Below are 19415 nucleotides of genomic sequence, written 5' to 3'. Positions count from 1 at the left end.
TTCCCTTTCATGGGCCACTCTTGAAGGGAACATCTGACAACCTGTCTTTCTGTAAAGCAACCAGGGTTTGAATTGCCCTGTCTCCTATGCTTGACCTGTGCTTGAGTTGGATTTGTTGCTGCCTTTCTGATTCAATTTGTTCTTAAGGCATCCTCAAGAATGCTTCTTGAATGTATGTGTATATATATAAGACATATTTTTGGCTGTTCACTTCCAGAAACTTCCCTCTGCCCCCCAAAGCAGTCTTTTCAAATCTGTGCCTACCATTTACTACCTGTTTGATCTCTAGCAGAAAGTCCCTTAGTTTTTCTGGGCCTCATCTGTAAAATGAAAGTTGGCCTTAACATTTCTTCCAGTTTTTAGACTATTTATTTTAAGACTTTCTCTTTTGTCTTTCATATGTCCAGAAACAAACACACTCCCTGGCATAGGGTAATTTAATAAATATTTACTTGCTTGATTCACTTATGGTTGGAAAAAATAGAGGCAGCATTTAAATGATTAACCTAGTCCTATGCTAGGCACTGTACAAAGAATGCTTTCCTTACTACCATACCTGTGATAAAGGAAATGAAGGTATTTCTTTCAGACGAGGAAACTGAGAGGGCTCTGGGAGACTTGATTATTGTCACACAGCTAAACAGTGTGAGAGCTGAGACTTGAACTTTGATCTCATGACTCCAAGTGGGTTCTTTTTGCCATTTGTGGCTGATCCATTAGCTGGTTCTTAGGTGAAACTTAGAGGGAAATAGATTCTCCTATCATCTTCTGGTTTCTGCAGAATATCTGGAGGTTGCTTAGTAGTTGATTTTAGAGTGGTCAGAAATGTCAAATCTCCTGAAAAAGCAAAGCAAAAGATGTGGTTGTTTTCAGGGGGTAGAGGGAGTCTAGGGTGAGGTGGAGGATATTTTTACTCATTTAATGTCACTTTTGGTTTGTGACCTGTGATTTCTTCTATCCCTGTGGAAACTTCCTATACTGATACAGATGAACAATTTGAAGTCAGAGGACTTGGGTACAAATATTATGGCTCTGTCACTTATTACTACGTGGTTTTGTACAAGTCACTTAACCTTCTGGCATCTCACTTTCTGTAACAGTAAAATGAGAAATTTGGACTAGATGACATCTAAGGCCTCTTCTACCTCTAAATCAATGATACTGTTAGACATTTACACTTGCTTGGATCGCTTAGAAGTTAAATAACTTGCCCATAGTCACAAAACTAGTTATATGCCAGGTAGAAGTTGAACCCAGGTCTTTGATTGAAAGATTGACCACTATCTACCACTACGTCCTACCTTTACACTTTTGTTTTAGAAGAATAACAATATCCAAAGAAATTTCAAATTAGAGGCAGTCTAAGTCACATGGTTGTATTAGAAAAGTTCATTGTAAATCACTTTTTTTGCTTTACTTTTGTACTTGTTTTGTACTTGGACAAGTCATTTCACCTCCCTGGTATGAGGTGGCCTTCTCTGTAACATGAGAGCGTTCAGTCCCTTCTCGATCAATTGATTTATAATTGATTTATAAGTCTCTGTTAAATATAATTCTAGGTCAGACGTGGTGGTTCACACTTGTAATCCCTCTTGGGAGAGGCTCAGGATGGTGGATCACTTGAGATCAGGAGTTTCAAGCTGCACTAGGCTTAAGTCAGGCATTAATATGATGAACCCTCTGGAAACAGCCACCATGCTGCCTGAGTGAATAGGACCCCGGTTGGATGTGGTTAAAGCTTCCAAAAGATCAGGATTGGGATTGGGTTGTACTTGGCCCAGACTAAATTGTGAAGAGTTAAATGAATGTGTGAACTTTTTTTCCTGGGTGAGGAGCAATGAAGCTATAGGGTTGGGTTGTTCCTAAACACTGAGCCACAATGTAGTAATATTCAACTTAACTAAAACACCTTTTTAGACCTGTAGGCCTTACCTCATTGTTAAGATCTTACAACAAACATCAGATTTGGGAGCATTTGATAAAGATTCACATTTTTAATTAAAATTAAGATTTTACTTATAGCTATAGTTTAATGTCTTGAATTCAGATTAAATTTTAACACTTAACTTTTCAAATTCCTGGAAAATTGAGTTCAACTTTTAAACGTTTTTCATTTAATATAGTTCTTCTAAAATTTAGTAATGTACTTTCTTGTCTTTTAAAAGTTAGTCTGTGGTGTGCCATAGCATAGCTATAACTGTAGGTGCAGATGTTGCTGGATATAGAGGGCTGAGAGACAATTGGTCATTGTCATTTGTGTAGAATGAAAATCTTTCTTTTGGTACTGTTGACCTATAGTGGTTGGCAGTCTTTCAATAAAAGCATACAGGTGCCCATAAAGGCTATAGGAAGAAGAATCAACTGGCTATATGCTCCTCCAGAGTTATTCTATGTTTTTCTTCCCGGTTGACTCTTCACTAATCCACCATATCACCTATAGTTTGGGGGCCACCAAACTGTTGAATACTCCTGTTACTTTCTGCTGGCCACTGCTATTCCCACCAGGGTTCCTCTTGCTACCTGATATTGGCACTGCAGTTCATAAACTTTACCACTGCTGTGTTCTGGTCCTGGAAGAATATAGTTTATTTACATAGAGTCAATAAACTTGGAAAATAAAATGGACAACTATTTCAGCATACTTGGTTTCTTTTGCAATTATGTATTTTATGTATTATGTATTTATGTATGCATTTAAATTAGCCTTATGTATTTAAATTAGTGTATGTATTATGTATTTATGTATGCATTCAAAGACCTTATTCTGGAAAAGAACTTATATGTAGCAGCTATTTTTGTGGTGATAAAGAATTGGAAATTCAGGGGATGCCCATCAATTAATGGCTAAAGGAGCAGCTGTGGCATATGATTGTGATAGAATACTATTGTACTATAAGAAATGATGAACAGGAAGATCTGGGAAGATTTCTGTGAACTGATTCAAAGTGAAGTTTGCACAACCAGGACAACATTGTACACTGTAACAGCAATAATCAGATTTAGCTACTGTAATCAGTACAGTGGTTCAAGGCAATTTCAAAGAAATCACGACGAAAAATGCTATCCACATCCAGTGACAGAACTGATGAACTCTTGAGTACAGATTGAAGCATGCTTTTTTCACTTTTATTTTTTTTTGGCAAGATGGCTCATAAGGACATGTTTTGTATGACTTCATGTATAATTGATATCATATTGCATCCCTTTTCAATGAGTGGGGGAGTAGCTGGAGAGAGTCAGAATTTGGAATTCAGTTTTTAAAATTTAAAAAAATTAAACATACTAAAAACAAAAAAAACCTTATTCTAGGAAAAGAGTCCGTGAACTTCACCAAAGGGGTCCATGGCACAAAAAAGATGAACTCTCTATCATAGAAATTAATTCTCCTTACTTTTTTTGTGTATTCTGTCTCCTATGTCTGCTCCATAGCTTAATTGACACTGCCAGGCAGTCAGCCTTGGTTGTATGGAAGGGGTACTTAGGAGTCAGGAGATTTCTAGTTTTGTCCCTGCCACCAACAGTCATGTGATATAGGAAAATTTTTTAACTTCTTTTGACTTTACTATCTTCATTACTTACATATCTTTGTAATTACTTTTCTCTATACATTCTGGTTTTTTCATTCCCTGGTTTCCTCAATAGAATGTAAGCCTATGGGCAAATCACATTTCCTGTCATGTACAGTGATAGTTCTGCAATAGATGACCATCTAATCTGAATGTTTAATGAGGGCGTTTTGGAGGATTGATTTCCTCTCTCCCTACCAACGACAACAACAAACTTTAAAATTTACTCTATATCCTTTGTTCATCAAGTCAAGTAGCTGCGATGAGCCAGATTCAAACTTGATTTTCTTACCCATAACTCAGTTAAATTATTTTGAATATCTAAAGGAATAAACGGATGCTACTGCCAGTGTGTTACTTCGCTTCCAGTTATTTGTGTCATAATTGGGACAGGAATCAAAAGTTAGGAGCAACACATCAACAAAGAGGCTGTTACTGAATCCTTCTCCTGTCTCTTATGAAAATGGTGGTGCTTCCGGGAAGCAGAAATGTGCCTTGTTCTTCTTGTATTTGAATTGTGTCATACTGCTTGGTTCATTGTATTTATTTACATATTCCTACTGTAGACAGTTTAGTAATCTCTCTTTTTTTTTTTTTTTTTGGCAATAACTTGGAGCGGGAAGAGCAAAGGCCAGTTAAAAACAGGAATGTTTTTTTTTTTAAAGTATTCTTTAGAATGAATAAAATACTCCCTGTTCCCACTTATTTGTCTGGTTATAAAGGAAGAAATATGTTTTATTAAGGGTTATAGAAATTTAGGTCACAGTAGACATTGAAATTCCTATTGCTAAAAAATGTGGTGAATATGGTAAATGAAAACAATACTAAAAGGAGTTCAGATTAGTTGTTTTTTAACTCTTAATGTGAACCTATTTGGGATTTTCTTGGCAATGATACTGAAGTGGTTTGCCATTTCATTCTCCAACTCATTTTACAGATAAGGAAACTGAGGCAAATAGGGTTAAATGACTTGCTCAGGATCACATAGCTAGTAAGTGTCTGAGGTGTGGATTTGAACTCAGGTCCATGAGTCTTCCTGACTCCAGAGCTGACACTCTCCACTGCACCTGCCCTACACTAAAAGTGGTGTTCAAATTGAACACATTGAATGACCTATATTGGTCCTGGCGAGAAGATGGTGAGAAAGGTACCTTTCCATTGGTTTGAAGTTTTGCAGACATTACTAGGTTATAGGATCATAGGCCATCTCTCTCATTTTACTGATGAAGAAACTGAGAAACAGGGATTATTGAAATGACTTGCCCAGAGAGATTGGATTTAAACTCAGGTCATCCTGATAAGTCCAGTGGTCTATCTAGTGTACTACCTTTGTGATTTTGATGAACTTTTCCCCCTTTGTTATAAGGCAGAGTGACAAGGGAGAGAGGATTGGATATTGGGAAATGATTGGAGTTTTAAAAAATCAAAAAGTTAAAAGTGTCGAGTTTATCACCCAGTTGCTGTTGGAGAATCTGCCTTTCAATGAATCCTCCCTCACCTATTTAACAATTTTCCCTGCCTATTAAAATGTTTTTAAGATTTTGTATTGACAAACTTAGATTTAAAATATTTTAATTAGTCACTATAATATTAGAGGTTCAACTTGCAATTAAGTATTAAAAGTATCTTAATGAAAGTTTTAATGGGTTTTATAATTGACATGCATGATTTAAAAAAAGAGCACATAGTTGAGTCTTATGAGCTTTACAAGAAAAGTACAAGTTGTGGTAGTTTCATGTACACATTCAACAATTCAATTCAGTAAACATTTATCAAGCTAGGTACATAATGTAAATATCTAGGCTACATGTTTCATCATACTGCAACCTCCAGGATCTCTTTTCTCTTTTCAGCTTCCTTATTTTTGTCGTTGATACTACTATTCTAGAAATCCTGCAGTTTTTGATTCATTCTTCTCATGCTCTGAATATGTATGTTCAACAATTACTGTAGCTTCTTCGTACATACCACTGCCAGGCATCTTCCTTTAAAAAAACTCATGTAGCTCTCTTGCCTTTTTATTTTTAATTTAATTTATTTTTGTTACATTTTAATTTTTGTTACATTTGTTACCTTTTTAATTGTCACATTTTGTTACATTTGTTTTTTGTTACATTTACATTTCAAACTGTCTCCCTACCGCCCTCCCTAGCCCACATTAGAAAAGGCCACCATTTACATATATGTATATAAAATAAACATGCGTATTCATTACATAGTATAAATATGTACATGTAAAACCATGCTATGCATACTTTTATTTATCAGTTCTTTCTCAGGAGGTGAATAGCATCTTTCTTCATAGGTCCTTTGTAGTTGATTTGTGTTGTTCATAATTATTCTTTGAACAGTATTGCTATTACCGTGTACAATGTTCTCTTGGTTCTGCTCATTTTCCTCTTCCTTATATCATGCAAATCTTTCCATGTTTTCCTAAAATCAACCTGCTCATCATTTCTTACAGTGCAGTAGGATTCCATCACAATCATATACCACAACTTGTTCAGCCATTTCCCAATGGATAGTTATCCCTTCGATTTCTAGTTCTTTGATACCACAGAGAGAGCTGCTGTCCATATTTTAGAACATATAGGTTCTTTTCCTTTTTCCCTGATCACCTTGGGAAACAGACCTAATAGTGGTATTGCTGGGTGAAAGGGTACATGCAGTTTTATAACTCTTCGGCCACAATTCCAGATAGCTCTCCGAAGTGGTTGGATCAGTTCACAGTTGAACCAACAGTGTATTAGTGTCCCAGTTTTTCCATGTTTTCCTCCATTCTACTTTCCCTCCATCATGTCATTTTCCCCTTCTATCATTTTGGCCAGTCTGATAGGTGTGACATGATATCTGATAGTTATTTTAATTTGTATTTCTCGAATCAATAATGATTTAGAGCATTTTTCATGTGACTATACATAACTTTTATTCCTTCATCGAAAAACTGCCTATTCATATCTTGACTATCAGTTGGGTAATGACTCATTCTTGTAAATTTGACAAAGTTCTATATGTATGTATGAGATATGAGACTTTTATCTGTGAAACTGTCTAGAAAGTCCCTGCCCCCCCCCTTTCTGCTTTCCTTCTAATCTCTACATTGGTTTTATTTGTAACTCTCCTGTCTTCTTAAACCACTCACTCTGTCTACCTAACACTTTGTCCCACTAGTTCCCAAATTATGTTCTTATAATCCAGTGAATATTCCTCCTTCCATAATTTTGGTCATGCTCTTACCCAGCATGCAATGACTGCTTTACTCTTCTTTACTTAAATTCCACCAGCTTAAAATCCTACCCTACATGAAGCCTTCTCCAGCTACATACCAACATACTGATCATGCTGAACTTTCCTTGTCATCACTCTTGCACTTAATCAAAACACAATTTTATCAGTTATATAGATTTCTTTTTTGGTACAGATGGTTTTTGAATAAAAGACATCTGACTTTACAATATCTTTTTCATTCAAATGGCCAGTTGCCAACTACACATCACTACTGAGACTGCCACCTATTTGACTGTGTGACTCAGTCTGTCTTTGCTAGCATCTCTAATGTCTTTTCCTCATCACCTTTTTTCCTCACAGTTTACTTGTAGGCATATCATGCTCCCCCTTCCCATTTTCTTACACACAATGTACAAGGTTTATTCCACCTCCAGTTTCTCCTCTGTAGCCTTGGATTGGATTGAAACATTTATTAAGCTGAATCTGGGACAAATAGCATGATTGATACAAGTAGCAACTTGTGTTGAAAAGTGGGCTGGCCTTGTAATCCTGAAAATTTGGGTCATGTCTTGCCTCTGACACAAGCAGTCTGGTGACATGGACCAAGTCACTTAGCATCTAGTGCCCCAGGCAAGTAACTCTTACATTACAAGGGCGGACTTGAGAGCACATCCCAATATAGAATACATGTGCTTGTAACCTAGAATACAAAAGGGTGATAAATTGAAGAGAGATATAATCCAAGTGCTATCCTCCTAAATAGCCTTCCTCCTCCCCTTTTTACAGCTTGTTCAGTTACTTCAGGAAAAGGGCTCGATTTATCTCTCCCAGTATTTGTGGGGGTGGAGGGTACAGAAGGATAGCTCCATTGATGACTAATAAGAAATGCTCTACTTATATCAATTAAAAAGAAAGTTGTCAGTTTTGACATTCATATGAAGTAAAGGACTAGTCTAGTGCCTTCAGTCCTTGAAAGTACCAAGAACTTTTCCCAAAATCTCTATTTAGTCTTCATTTACTTGTTTATTCTCTGCTTAAACCTGATTTCTAGCACCCCTAGCATTCAAAATAAACATTCAACTTTTTATTTTGTTGCTAGTATTGTAACAATTTGTTTCATGATACCATAGCCAGCAGTATTTTTGTTACAATTATACTGAATTTCATAGAAATTTACAGAGTCTTTACAAAGCAAAGACAGACTTCTTGTATCTGTAGTAGCTGTCATTATTTTAGAGACACACTATAACATTGTTTCTGTGAGAAGAAGTCCATAAGATGGACTTTTGAAATAAGCCTTGTTTGTGAAGCGGGAATTGGAACTTTTATTAGCTATAGTAGAATTCGATCTGAAAAGACAAGAAGTCTTTTTTGATTTAATAAACCTTTAGTTAGTTTCCTAACTGCCTCCTCTTCCAATCCTGAGATTCCATGCCTCAAAGCTCCTTCTTACACATCAGCACCTGCTCCTAGTACTGACAACATAGCTACCCTATAACTACCCTACTCTTCCTTCTGTAATAAAATGAAAAGTAGCTTCTCATTAGGAAAAGGTTGGGACACTGGTATAGTATCAACATTTAGTACAGTGTCATTTAGTGTAATTTAAAAGAACTATCATGCTGCTTAGAGTATAACTCATTAGGTTCAATTTAAATTGAATTGATTTTTATTTATGGAACAATATTTAATAGTAGCAAATTCTAACTTAGTCAAAGGGGAGGGCCTGTTGAATTTGTACTGTTGATACACTGTTTCCAACTTTATAAAGACTGTCTTCTTAAGACTGCTTATATGAAGCAACATAATTTTGGCTTAGATTTTGTGAAAACAAGCCTCTCTGCATTGCAGTGAGATCTTTAATGCTAGAACAACCATGTGTATCAATTAACAGAAAAAATTAAATTTTATTTTGAAACATTTTATTTCCTTTTCCTTATGGGTTAAGAAAAAAACTGCCTTGATCATTTGAGATATTCTTAAATTCTAGTTCTTCTAGTATTAGTGTTATAAATACTGAAAAAGTCTTCTGAAGTTTACAGCCTTAGTAGTAGTATTTACTAGCCTCAGAGGTAGAATTTGCTTTTTTTTATTTTGGCATGGTTATAGAGCTATCTTGTTCTTTATATACACAAAGCTTAACTTCTCAATGTAAATGACATTATTTAATAAGTGGAGAGGTAGCCTGGAGTAGCAGGGTAGTGAAAAGTGGGCTGGCCTTTTAATGCTGAAAATTTGGGATCATGTCTTGCCTCTGACACAAGTAGTCTGGTGACATGGACTACATTACAAGTGGGGACTTGAGAGCACATCCCAATATAGAAGAGGATTCTCACAACATTTGAAGTTCCTGCAGGGATGTCCTTATTTGAGGATCCTAATTTGGCCAATGATTTTAATAAACTGCTCACTGAGAAACTTTTGGACAAATTGGGATTACACATTTTATTTGTGGTACATGAATATAATGAAATACTGTAATAATACAATATTAGGAAAACAAAGAAATAGGGAAGGACCTTTATGAAAAATTATATAAATGGGGGAAGGAAACTAGAACACCAAGGATGAGTGCTCAGTCATATAATACCATGTGCCCTACATCACTATTTTTTCTGATTCTTTAATGGGGTAACAGAAATTAGGAAGTGGGCCGTATGTGCTTCTGTATATTTGGCTCCTTTTTTTCCTGAAATTCTTTAGTCCCTTCCTAAAATTATTTGGAGAAAACAGTATGTCTCACTAACTTGATTACCTTTCTTGAGACTAGGGACTGGTATTAATTGCAGTTGTTTTGGGGGTTCTAAGTAGTAACAGCTTTGGGATAGCTTTTGGAGAGAATTAACTTGAGGGTAGATACAGTAGCTGATTTATGACTTATTTCCAGTTTCTGAGGTGCTGGAACAAATGGATTTCCTACTTCCATTCTCTTCAAATGTTTCTGTTAAGTGAAAACAGTGGGTTGCCCTTGTGGCACCTCATCAGTCTTTTATCCTTTAGAGAGGCAAAGGAGTGTTTTCCCCTGATATTTTAAGGAGACTGGTGGGAGTGAGAATAAAACTTTAGATTTAAAAGAGATTTTAGAATCACCATTTTATAGATGAGGGCATTGAACTTTGAGGTTGTCTAAGTAGGAATGTTAAACAAAATTAAACCCAGGTCCTCTGAGTCTCAATCTACATGTACTTAATATTTTAAAAATACTATTTTTAATTAATGTCTTTTTTACATCATATTATTTCCAAACACATAGCTCCAATATCCAGCAAGCTTTCTCTTGTTTAAAAAAAGAGGGGGCAGTGGCAAGTTGAGCAAAACCTGTAACCCTGTTAGAAAAAACAACCAAAACCACCTGATAATTATACATGCCTATGTACAATATTCTGCTGTTGTAGGTACACTGCTCTCTGCTTTTGAGGGTTAATGATGTGTGCTTTTTTTTTCTGTTATCAGGGACCTTCATTTGATTTTCACTTTAATTCAGCTTCCTTTTAGCAATCTTCGTATACCTTGTTTTAGTTCTATCAGTTGTCTGCTTATTTTACTCTATCAGTTCATACAGTTCTTACCACATTTTTCTGAATTTCTCATTTATTATTTCTTACTACATAATAATCTACTTTTTAAAAATATTTAATATTGTTTCCTTTTATTTATAAAACAAAACTTCAGTTACCAAGCTGTTCACTCCCTTATGCTTTTTTCCCCCCAAAGTCCATCTCAGATGTTTCCATCTCTTACATAGAGCCTTTTGAGATCCTTCCTCTGTCGCCCCAAATTACATTCTCATCTAATGTTGTCAGTTTATACTCTTTGTAGTCAAGTTACTGTAATTTGTTTTATGGTGAATTTTATATGTGCGTTTCCTATAATCTAGTAAGCCCCTTGGGGACAAGCACCTTGTTATTGTCTTGTCTCCTGCACTGCCCAACACAGCACATTACACATAGGAACCACTTAATGCCACACCCCTTAAAACATATTTTTGTGTTAAATTATTGTTCTAACCATTTTTACAGTACATCTGAAGAGCTGACAGTAGAAGAAGATCTGTCGTAGATAGTAGAATCTGTAAAAATTTCTTGAATCTTTTAAACCTTTTTTAGGACAGAATTCAGCCTTTCAAAAATGTAGTATCTCAGAGTGAAATAGTAGAGAATGAGTATCAGCTACTCTGGTGTCAAACTATAGCAGGTGCTACTAGATATGGGGAATAAGGACAAATCAGTAGATGAAATTCTGACTTTCAGGGATTTATTAACTAGTAAGAGTGTATTAAGAACAGGTAATACTTCTACATATGCATTTGTGTTACTGGCTCACAAGTGGAGTCCAGGTAACTAGGGTCCTAGAGTAGGAACAGGAGAAAGTGGTTGGCTGTAACATGGTGAAGAAAATAGTAATCTGCAATGAGTAGAATTCAGGACTTGGAATCAGGAGAACGTGGATCAGATAATAGTTATGGGCTAGCCTGTTTTCCTCTAAAAATGGGAATACTATTTACCTCTAGTGCCTACTGTTCCTCTGAGAATCAAATGAAATATTATATGCTCAGACATACCACCTATTAGTAGTAGTGCTTATTCTTTACTCCTTTTTGTGTAGTCCACTCTCTTTGACCATTGGAATTAAGGAGAGTTGTCCAAATTATTTTATGTGCTTGCTTTTATGTGTATGCAACAAGGAAGGTTCTTAGGTTTCTAGATTCATGGGAAAAACTCAGGAGACTACAGACTTCATCAGAAACTGCTCCAGAATTTTCACTGTCTATTCACACTGCATGTTTCTATTGGACTGGAACTAATGATCATAGTTTACATAATGACAATTTCAAATAGTGTGAATTCAGGTACAGGCAGTCATATCTGTATTAATGGGGACCTAGCTGTGCCCATGTTGTAGATTGTTTTGCACAGTTGCCTAACTATAGGAAGCTAGAATCGTATACTATCCTGAACTACTGAGTTTGTTCCATTTTTGTCAGCAATATGGAACTAAAAATTGTCCCTTTGGCTATTGGAGTAGCAGTACATTGTGCAATGTGTGAGTGATACGTACACTGATAGACAAAATAACAGGATGGCATCCATATTTTGTGGAAAGAACCTGGGTTTGAATGCTGGCTTAATATGGTGTGACCTGGGACAAGTCACCTTAACCTATTTCCTTACCTGTAATCTAAGCAAGTTATATAGTTTATTAACTAATAATAACTTATTAATAATAAATTAACTAATAACCAAACTTATTAATTTTGTTTCCAGCTCAGAGTTCTATCTCTGTGTTGCCTCCCATTTTCCTCATTTGTAATATGGGAGTAGTGATCATTGTATTACATCTGGCTCAATTATTTCACAGCATTGTTGTGTCAAATGAAATAATGTATGCACAGTACTTCTTAAGTTGCTTGTTTGTAATATAAACAACCAGTTTTGATTGTATTGGTGAATAGCTGGGTATCTATTTCACATTTACCTCTGGAACCAATAAGCTGTTGTTTTCTTTAGTGGTAAACTGTTTAATTTAGTGTATGAGCCATACCTAATGTGAATAGGAAGGTAGGATTATCAGTAAGTTTTTAGAATCTGGACAGTCTACCAGCATAGTGTGCTTGCCAGCTACAATACTCTTGGTAGGAAGCGTGTGGAGGATGGATGACAGCAGGATACCTAAACAGCTGTTATGACTATCAAGAGTAGATGACTATACAAGCTGGGCAAGCAGAGAAAATCTATATAAGGACACATGGAAACACAATTTAAGCCAAAGTAGTATAGCTGTGGGATATTGGAAAATAGTAGCAGACATCTTGGCATGAAATAATCAGAAACTGGAACGTTCTTTTTGAGCAAAGACAGCATACGAAGCAGAGAAAAAAGTCATAAATGACAATTTTAAAATAACAATTACAGATCCATGGTAAAGGAGCATTTTTAATGTATGCAATATGAAATAAATGGTTGATACTCTGTCTCATTATTCATACTGTAAAGTTGGTTGTTTGCAACAGTAAATATCTTTGAAATACGAAGAACAGCACATACATTTGCACGTCTGTGAGGTTTGCCATATATAGGGTGTCCTAAATGTCTTAGTTTAGTTTTAAAACTTATCAAGCTTAAACCCTTAAACTTTAAAATGTAAAAAGAACTAGTCATTTCGTTGAAACTAATGAAGGTGATAATACATAGCCATATTTAATTTTTTCCATCAATTTATATAACATGTAAATGATTTTAAGTAGATCAGTACTTTAGACAATTATGAGATTATATGCAATGTGGGGGAGAGATGTCTTCTCATCTGTTTTTTGAAACCTAGCTTGTTTTTTGTAATTTAATAACAATTCATTTTTGATTGTTTTGTGCTTTTTTTTGTAGTGGTGTATTTTGTTTTCATGCTTCTTCTTACCTTCCATCAATTCATTAAAATTTTTTCTGTTCTTCTCTGTTCACTGTTGATCATTTCTAACTTCATAGTAATATTCAATTATTGGGAACAAATCTTTGTCATTTCTCAGATGAGGGTTTGGTATCTAAGATATGTAGACTACTAACAAATATGCAAGACCAAGTGACTAAAGGGTAGGATTGTCGTCTTAATTAGGTAGCGTATTACAGTATCATTCATTGTATTGAGAGTGGATAAGGGGGTCGGGGACAGAGAGCGAAAAATTTGTTAGGCAAGTTCTAGGGACTGCTTGTATTAATAATAAATAAGGAAAAATTCTAGGAATTTATCTTTATGAAAATTATTGCCAGCTTATCAACATTACATGCATGTCTATTGCATTTCTTTATGGAGTGAGAGTTATAGTCTATAGCCTAAAGCTATTAAAGCCTTCTTTTCTATTCTTCTTTCTTGAGAAGGGAGCACCCCATTTTCCTCATCTGTAAAATGAGGGTGATGATAGTTTCACCACATACTTGGACAGGAATATTATAAATTGCTGTGTAAATGTTAGCTATTGCATTGTCATCTATATAGTGGGTAGTTGTAGTTAATACAATTTTTTTTTTAAACAGACACATTACCTAAATATGAGCAGCCTCTTCTGCCTGTCTGATGTGGTAAGAAAAACATTGCAACCTTGATGGTTTTAAATGATAGAGGAATTTTACTTTCTTTGCCAGAAATAGCACTTACCTTCAGGGGCAAATGTTGTCATGTTTTCTGATATGGTTAGATCATTCCCCTGCTCTAAAACTGGAGAATTTAAAGTCATTTAACCTTTAAAAATAGACACATTTGTATTTTAGCTAAATTTAAAATATCATGAATATAGCTGATATCCTTTTAATTCATAAAATGGCCGTGTAAGAGATCAACAGATTAAGTCAACAGGATGGTATTCTGTAATGATCAGGTGATTTAAATTTCACCGAATTTATACTGCTGGAGATTTAAATTGAGGGGAAGGGGGTATCTGTCATTGGCCAGAAAGATTTCCATCTTGTATCAGGGGAGTAACTTGAACTTTCTAGAGCCACCCAGTTCTTACTATATTTTTATAAATTCATTATATTCATTACTTAAAATCAAGAGTGTATGTTTAAGTATATGAACAATGAAATTGTATTTGTTATGTTTTTGTAAATACTTTTCTAATTAACATTGTAGAAAGAATTTACTGTTATTAGCCAAAAACTTTTTTGATACAGAATGCCTGAAGGTAATAGTAATAGATACATTAGTAGGATGTTAGCTAATCTGAAGTGAAAGGGATTAGAAATAGGTGGAGTTTGGAGGAAAGGCTTGATAAAATTTGGAATAAATTTGACTTTATTATAATACCAATTTTGTTAATAAATTAATTTACCAATAAATTAAAATAATAATTAAAATGTATAATAATTGCTCTCTAGAAGCAGTTTCTTTTGTGTCTTGTTATAGTTTACACATTGAACTGAATTGTGCTTTACTTTTGTACTGTTTGACCTATGTATGAAAAATTTACCAAGTACTTTCTGTTCCTTTTAAGAATGATTTGAAAGCTTAGGGCTTAACACCACATATAACTTGGATTTTTTTTTTTTACATAAACGACATAATCCTGCCTAGCGCTAATGTTTTCTGCAATGAATTCTCTTTTGTTTGAGATGTGCCATTTGACTCATGATACCAGGTGTGAAGTGATTTTCATGATGCAAATATCTACTGGGATTTAGATTTAAATCAATAAAAGACTTTTCTCGGAACCTAATGTGAATTTTATGCATTTTTAGGTCTATAAATCTTTTAATTAATTCTGTTTTGTAATTCTCTGAAATATGTTGGTTATTGCTACTGTACCTTACTTAGTCTTGGCACATGATCAGTCATGGTTTTCAAGTTAATATAGTTCAAATAACCCAAGGCTACTGTGGTTTTGGAAACAAATGAGCTAAGGAGTAGCAGTGAACTCAGTTTTGGGGGTTGTCCCTTCATTATTGATTAAGATGTCAATAATGGCAGAAGCTCTGGAACAACTTTTAAGGGCATGTATCATAAAGAAGGTATGTGAGAAAAATCTAACACAATTTTATATTGCATTACAATGTAAATTTTGCTTACAAATGAAAAATGCAGTTCCTAGGAGATACTTAATCACTCACTCATTCTATGTCATCCAGCATTATGCACTTTGAGGGAGAGAAGTGCCTATTTCTAGATCGTATTTACATAAACTTAAGGGTATTTCTTGGTAATTCTTAGAGATGACTTAGATCTATTAAAAAAGACTATGCCACCACCCATCCCTTTCCTAACCCCTTGAAAAGCTTGTTTGAAGAGAGCATGCCCTTAGCCCTCTTGGAGGGTCTCCTCCTACTTCTGTAAAAATTTATATTATTGCCAGAATTGTCTTAAAATTGTTTATTGGGGACAAGTGACAGCTATAATAGCCTTTCAAACCTGTCTTGACATTTAAAGAGACTGGTGGTCAAAGTAATGAATGCACAGTGCCTTAGTACCAAATCTATGATCTCATGCAATTGTTTATGTATCTTAAGTCTGCAATCTCTCTTCTCCAAAATAATTACCTTTCTTAGCAAAGGTTTTCCTATTAAGGAGAACTCACTTGAATTTTCACGTTACTTTTCTTGCAACCACCTCTGATAAAGGATGGGTAGTACAAATAATACTATTCCCGTTTTATAGATAGGAAAAGAGAGTTTCTTAATAGTTTGGAAACATACACCATAGGCTATAATTTAACCAAGGATCATTTTCCACGTTATGTATGTGAAAACAGTTTACATGAAAATACTTGACAGTTTAGCCCTAAAAGAAGCCAGGTATTTTCAGAGACATCAGTGAGGAAGGAAAATATTGCAGAAGAAATCAATGGTGTTTCAACAATATGAATTTGTAAAACTTGCTTGTCAATTAACTTATAAAGTCAAAGAATCTCTTTAATGACATGAGGATTTTTCAAGAGAAAGGCTGTATTTTGTGATTGTTTCTTCATATGTATATATCTATATTCTTGTAACTAAAAGATATATCTACGTAACTCCCTTTGCTTTTCCCTTTTTCTTTCTGGATCATACTGCTATGATTTACTTTAGATTGTAAGCTCCTTGAGGGCAGAGACTTTTTTTATTAATCGTAATCCCCAATGTTTAGCACAGTACCTGGCACATAGTAGGTACTTAACAAATGTTGATTAGATCAGACATGGGATTGGTATTTTAGTTGTGAGATTTATGAAAATATCAGACAGCTAATTATGTGTCATGGCTGTGAATTTGAACCTGTCAATTAAAAAAAAGGGATGACAGGTAGTTTGAATACTTTTACTCCTAGCATCATTGTAATGATCCTTCCCTCCTCTTTTCCCTTATAGGAAGAATTTTATTAACTTAATGCTATATGGAATTAGTGTACCTGATAAAGAGTGACTAGGAGTTGAGACCTGTGTTCCATTTTTTTTTCTAGTTTTGGGTGAGAGCTCCACCTTGTGATCTTTGAGTATACATTTGTATTTTGAATTATACTGATTATTTATGAAAGCATAAGGATTAAATTTCATTAATAAACTTTTTATTAATGAAATTCATGCCATTATTATGCTTCCATAAAATTCCATCTCATTTCTATACAGGAAAATTAAGGCTTCTCTTAAAATATGGCCCATATCTTCAATAAAAAAGATGTTACTTAGAGACTTTTCCAATGCAGCCCATTATGAGTGTTGTATACAACTGTGTAAATGTGCTCAAGGTGAAAAATGTATTCTGGGGTTTTATGTGGGCCAAGATTGACCTTAAAAGAAGCCTAGATTTAGCACTTGCTTTATTGCTTGAATTAAGAATTTTCTTTGAGCTAAAACCAGCTCTTGATGGCAAGTTGTAGATATTTTGGAAAAAACTAAAATGCAGAGAATAAAGATACTTGGAATTTAGTATGCTGCTGATGCTTTTTTTTTTTAATCAAGACCTGATTGGTATAGGGAACTCTGCCTGCCGTGCGTCTCCCCCCCCCCCCCCAAATTGATCAGCATTAATTCTGCAGTTTAGAGTCTTGCTTGGGGCAACTTGTGACTTACCTAGAGGCACATGATCGGCATGTATGAGAGGCAAGATTTTAAACTCAGATCATCCTGACTCCTAGGCTAGCTCTCCTCTTTGTCCATTGCTAGTTCGTTTCTAGTATGCTTAGGAATAGATAATGGTGTCCCAGGCAAAGAGGTACTTTTCTACTTTAAAAAAAAACTGTTCTTTTTTATAGTTCACATAAAAACAGTTATGACCATAATTTTTTATTTTAACGGGATGAAAAAATATTTGGCAAAGTTTATTAATTACTTTACAATTAAAAAATCTCTCTACTGAGAGAAGCTCATGTTTTGGTACTTCATTCTTGTCCTTATATTGACTTTTTCTTATTACTAGACACAAGTTTGCATAATCTTGCTGAACCTGATTTGACCTGGCAACACTTAACTGAATTCTTTACCAGAAATTATATAAGGAATGTTGTTACATCAAACCCTTCCATTTAGAATTTTTTTGGGGCTACAAAATCTTTACATATGGCTCTTTTTTCTCTCTTAAAAATCTTCACTCATGCAGGGCTTCAAGGTTTGCAAACTCCTTTCATTACAATTAGCATTCGTGGACATAGGTAGTGCAAATATTTTCCCCATTTTCCAGATCAGGAAACTAAACTGTTAGGGTGAGTGACTTGCCCCTGACTATACACCAAATGTCAGAGGTGCATTTTGAAGCCCAAGTCCAGCACTGTATACATTATGCCATATAGCCTAGTCAGAGTACATTTATGAACAGAATCTGTATTTAAATTATAATAAATCATGAGGTGGCCAGTTTCTTTTTCTAATGTGCTTTGGAGTGGGTACATTTATCTTTTCTGCTTAAAGTTCTAGCTGGCAGGGAACCTCTACTCATTTGACTAGCTCTGAGAATCTCTCCACACATACACACAAAAGTTATTTTTAAATGGAAGTATTTAAATGGTAGGCTAAGAGAACAGTTGTGGATTTAGTCATGTAATGGGCATGTCACTAAATTAGATATTTTTACAATATGAGCACTTTAGGAGAGTGACAAAATTCAATATGGTTTTATAAGACAACTCTTGGGTAATTCAGGAGTTGCTTTTCCTAATTTGCAGATTATTCATGCCTTCTGTTTTTTTTTCTCCTTCTACTTTGGTATTAGAATTTTTTAGTTCTCGGGCAGAGGTGTCAAATGCAGGTCTGCGACGCAAGTGTAAGTGGATCAGATTAAACTCTAATTGGGAAATATCTAACAATAAATAAAAAAATACAATAAAACATAGATAATAGTACATTTTAAGACTAAGTCAAATATACGGCCAGCAGGGATCCTTATGTACAGTTTCGTGGTCTCTTTTCTATTGGAGTTGGACACCACTGTTCTAGGGTTGAGCAGGACAAGGTTTTCAGTTTGCCTTGTTTGTTCCTTTTAAGGCTAATTTGCTTTTGTAGCATCTGTATACTTGGTCAAGGAAGAAACAGAAAATCTTGTTAATTTCTCATGAGCCATTGGAAAAGATAATCAGTACATTGCTTTGGAAGGTTAACCCTTAAAGTACTTTCAATTGCTACATAGTAGTAAATTAAAAAGTGTTATGTAACAGTAGATCATCAGCCTCTTAGCTGGAGTTGCCAGCAGTTACCAGTAAAACTGTATAGTTTCTGCCATGAGTTTCATAGAAACAAAACTGGCCTATTTTTCTTTTTCTGCTTATGTATTGCTCACCTGCTTGGACTCACCATTATAACCTTTCCAAACTAATTTCCAAACTAAGTCTAAAACCTTGGGACACCTTACTGCCTTCATATGAGACTGTTAGTTTCTTGTTTTCTTCTCAGTTTATCTTGTCAGTTACTTTAGGGGGAATGGTTGAGATTTTAAAAAAAACATTTAATATTTCATCTCTCTCCTCAAACATACAATAGTTGGCTTATTGAATAAATGTTCCTTGAATGAAAGGATGAATGGATGTCGTGAGAAAAGTGTTAGTTTCTTTGTCAAATCAGTTTCCCCTTTTATACTTCGGAAATTTCAGAATTTCGTATTGTTCCATGTAGTAGTTGAATTTTGTGAAGTTGTTTAAAAAGATCACATGCTATTATTTAGAGTAGGCTTTTAA

General features: G+C 34.8%; 1 protein-coding gene across 4 annotated transcripts in view; it reads left to right on the top strand.

Moving 5' to 3' along the window:
* The window catches only part of STAG2 (stromal antigen 2), a 127712-nt gene that overhangs the window by 24391 nt on the left and 83906 nt on the right, over window positions 1-19415 (top strand). The gene's annotated exons all lie outside the window — the stretch shown is intronic.

The sequence above is a fragment of the Trichosurus vulpecula genome, chromosome X (genome assembly GCF_011100635.1).
Source record: "Trichosurus vulpecula isolate mTriVul1 chromosome X, mTriVul1.pri, whole genome shotgun sequence".
Taxonomy (NCBI): Eukaryota; Metazoa; Chordata; class Mammalia; order Diprotodontia; family Phalangeridae; genus Trichosurus; species Trichosurus vulpecula.
The sequence above is the reverse complement of the archived record's forward strand: the minus strand, read 5'-3'. Positions and strand labels throughout refer to the sequence as shown.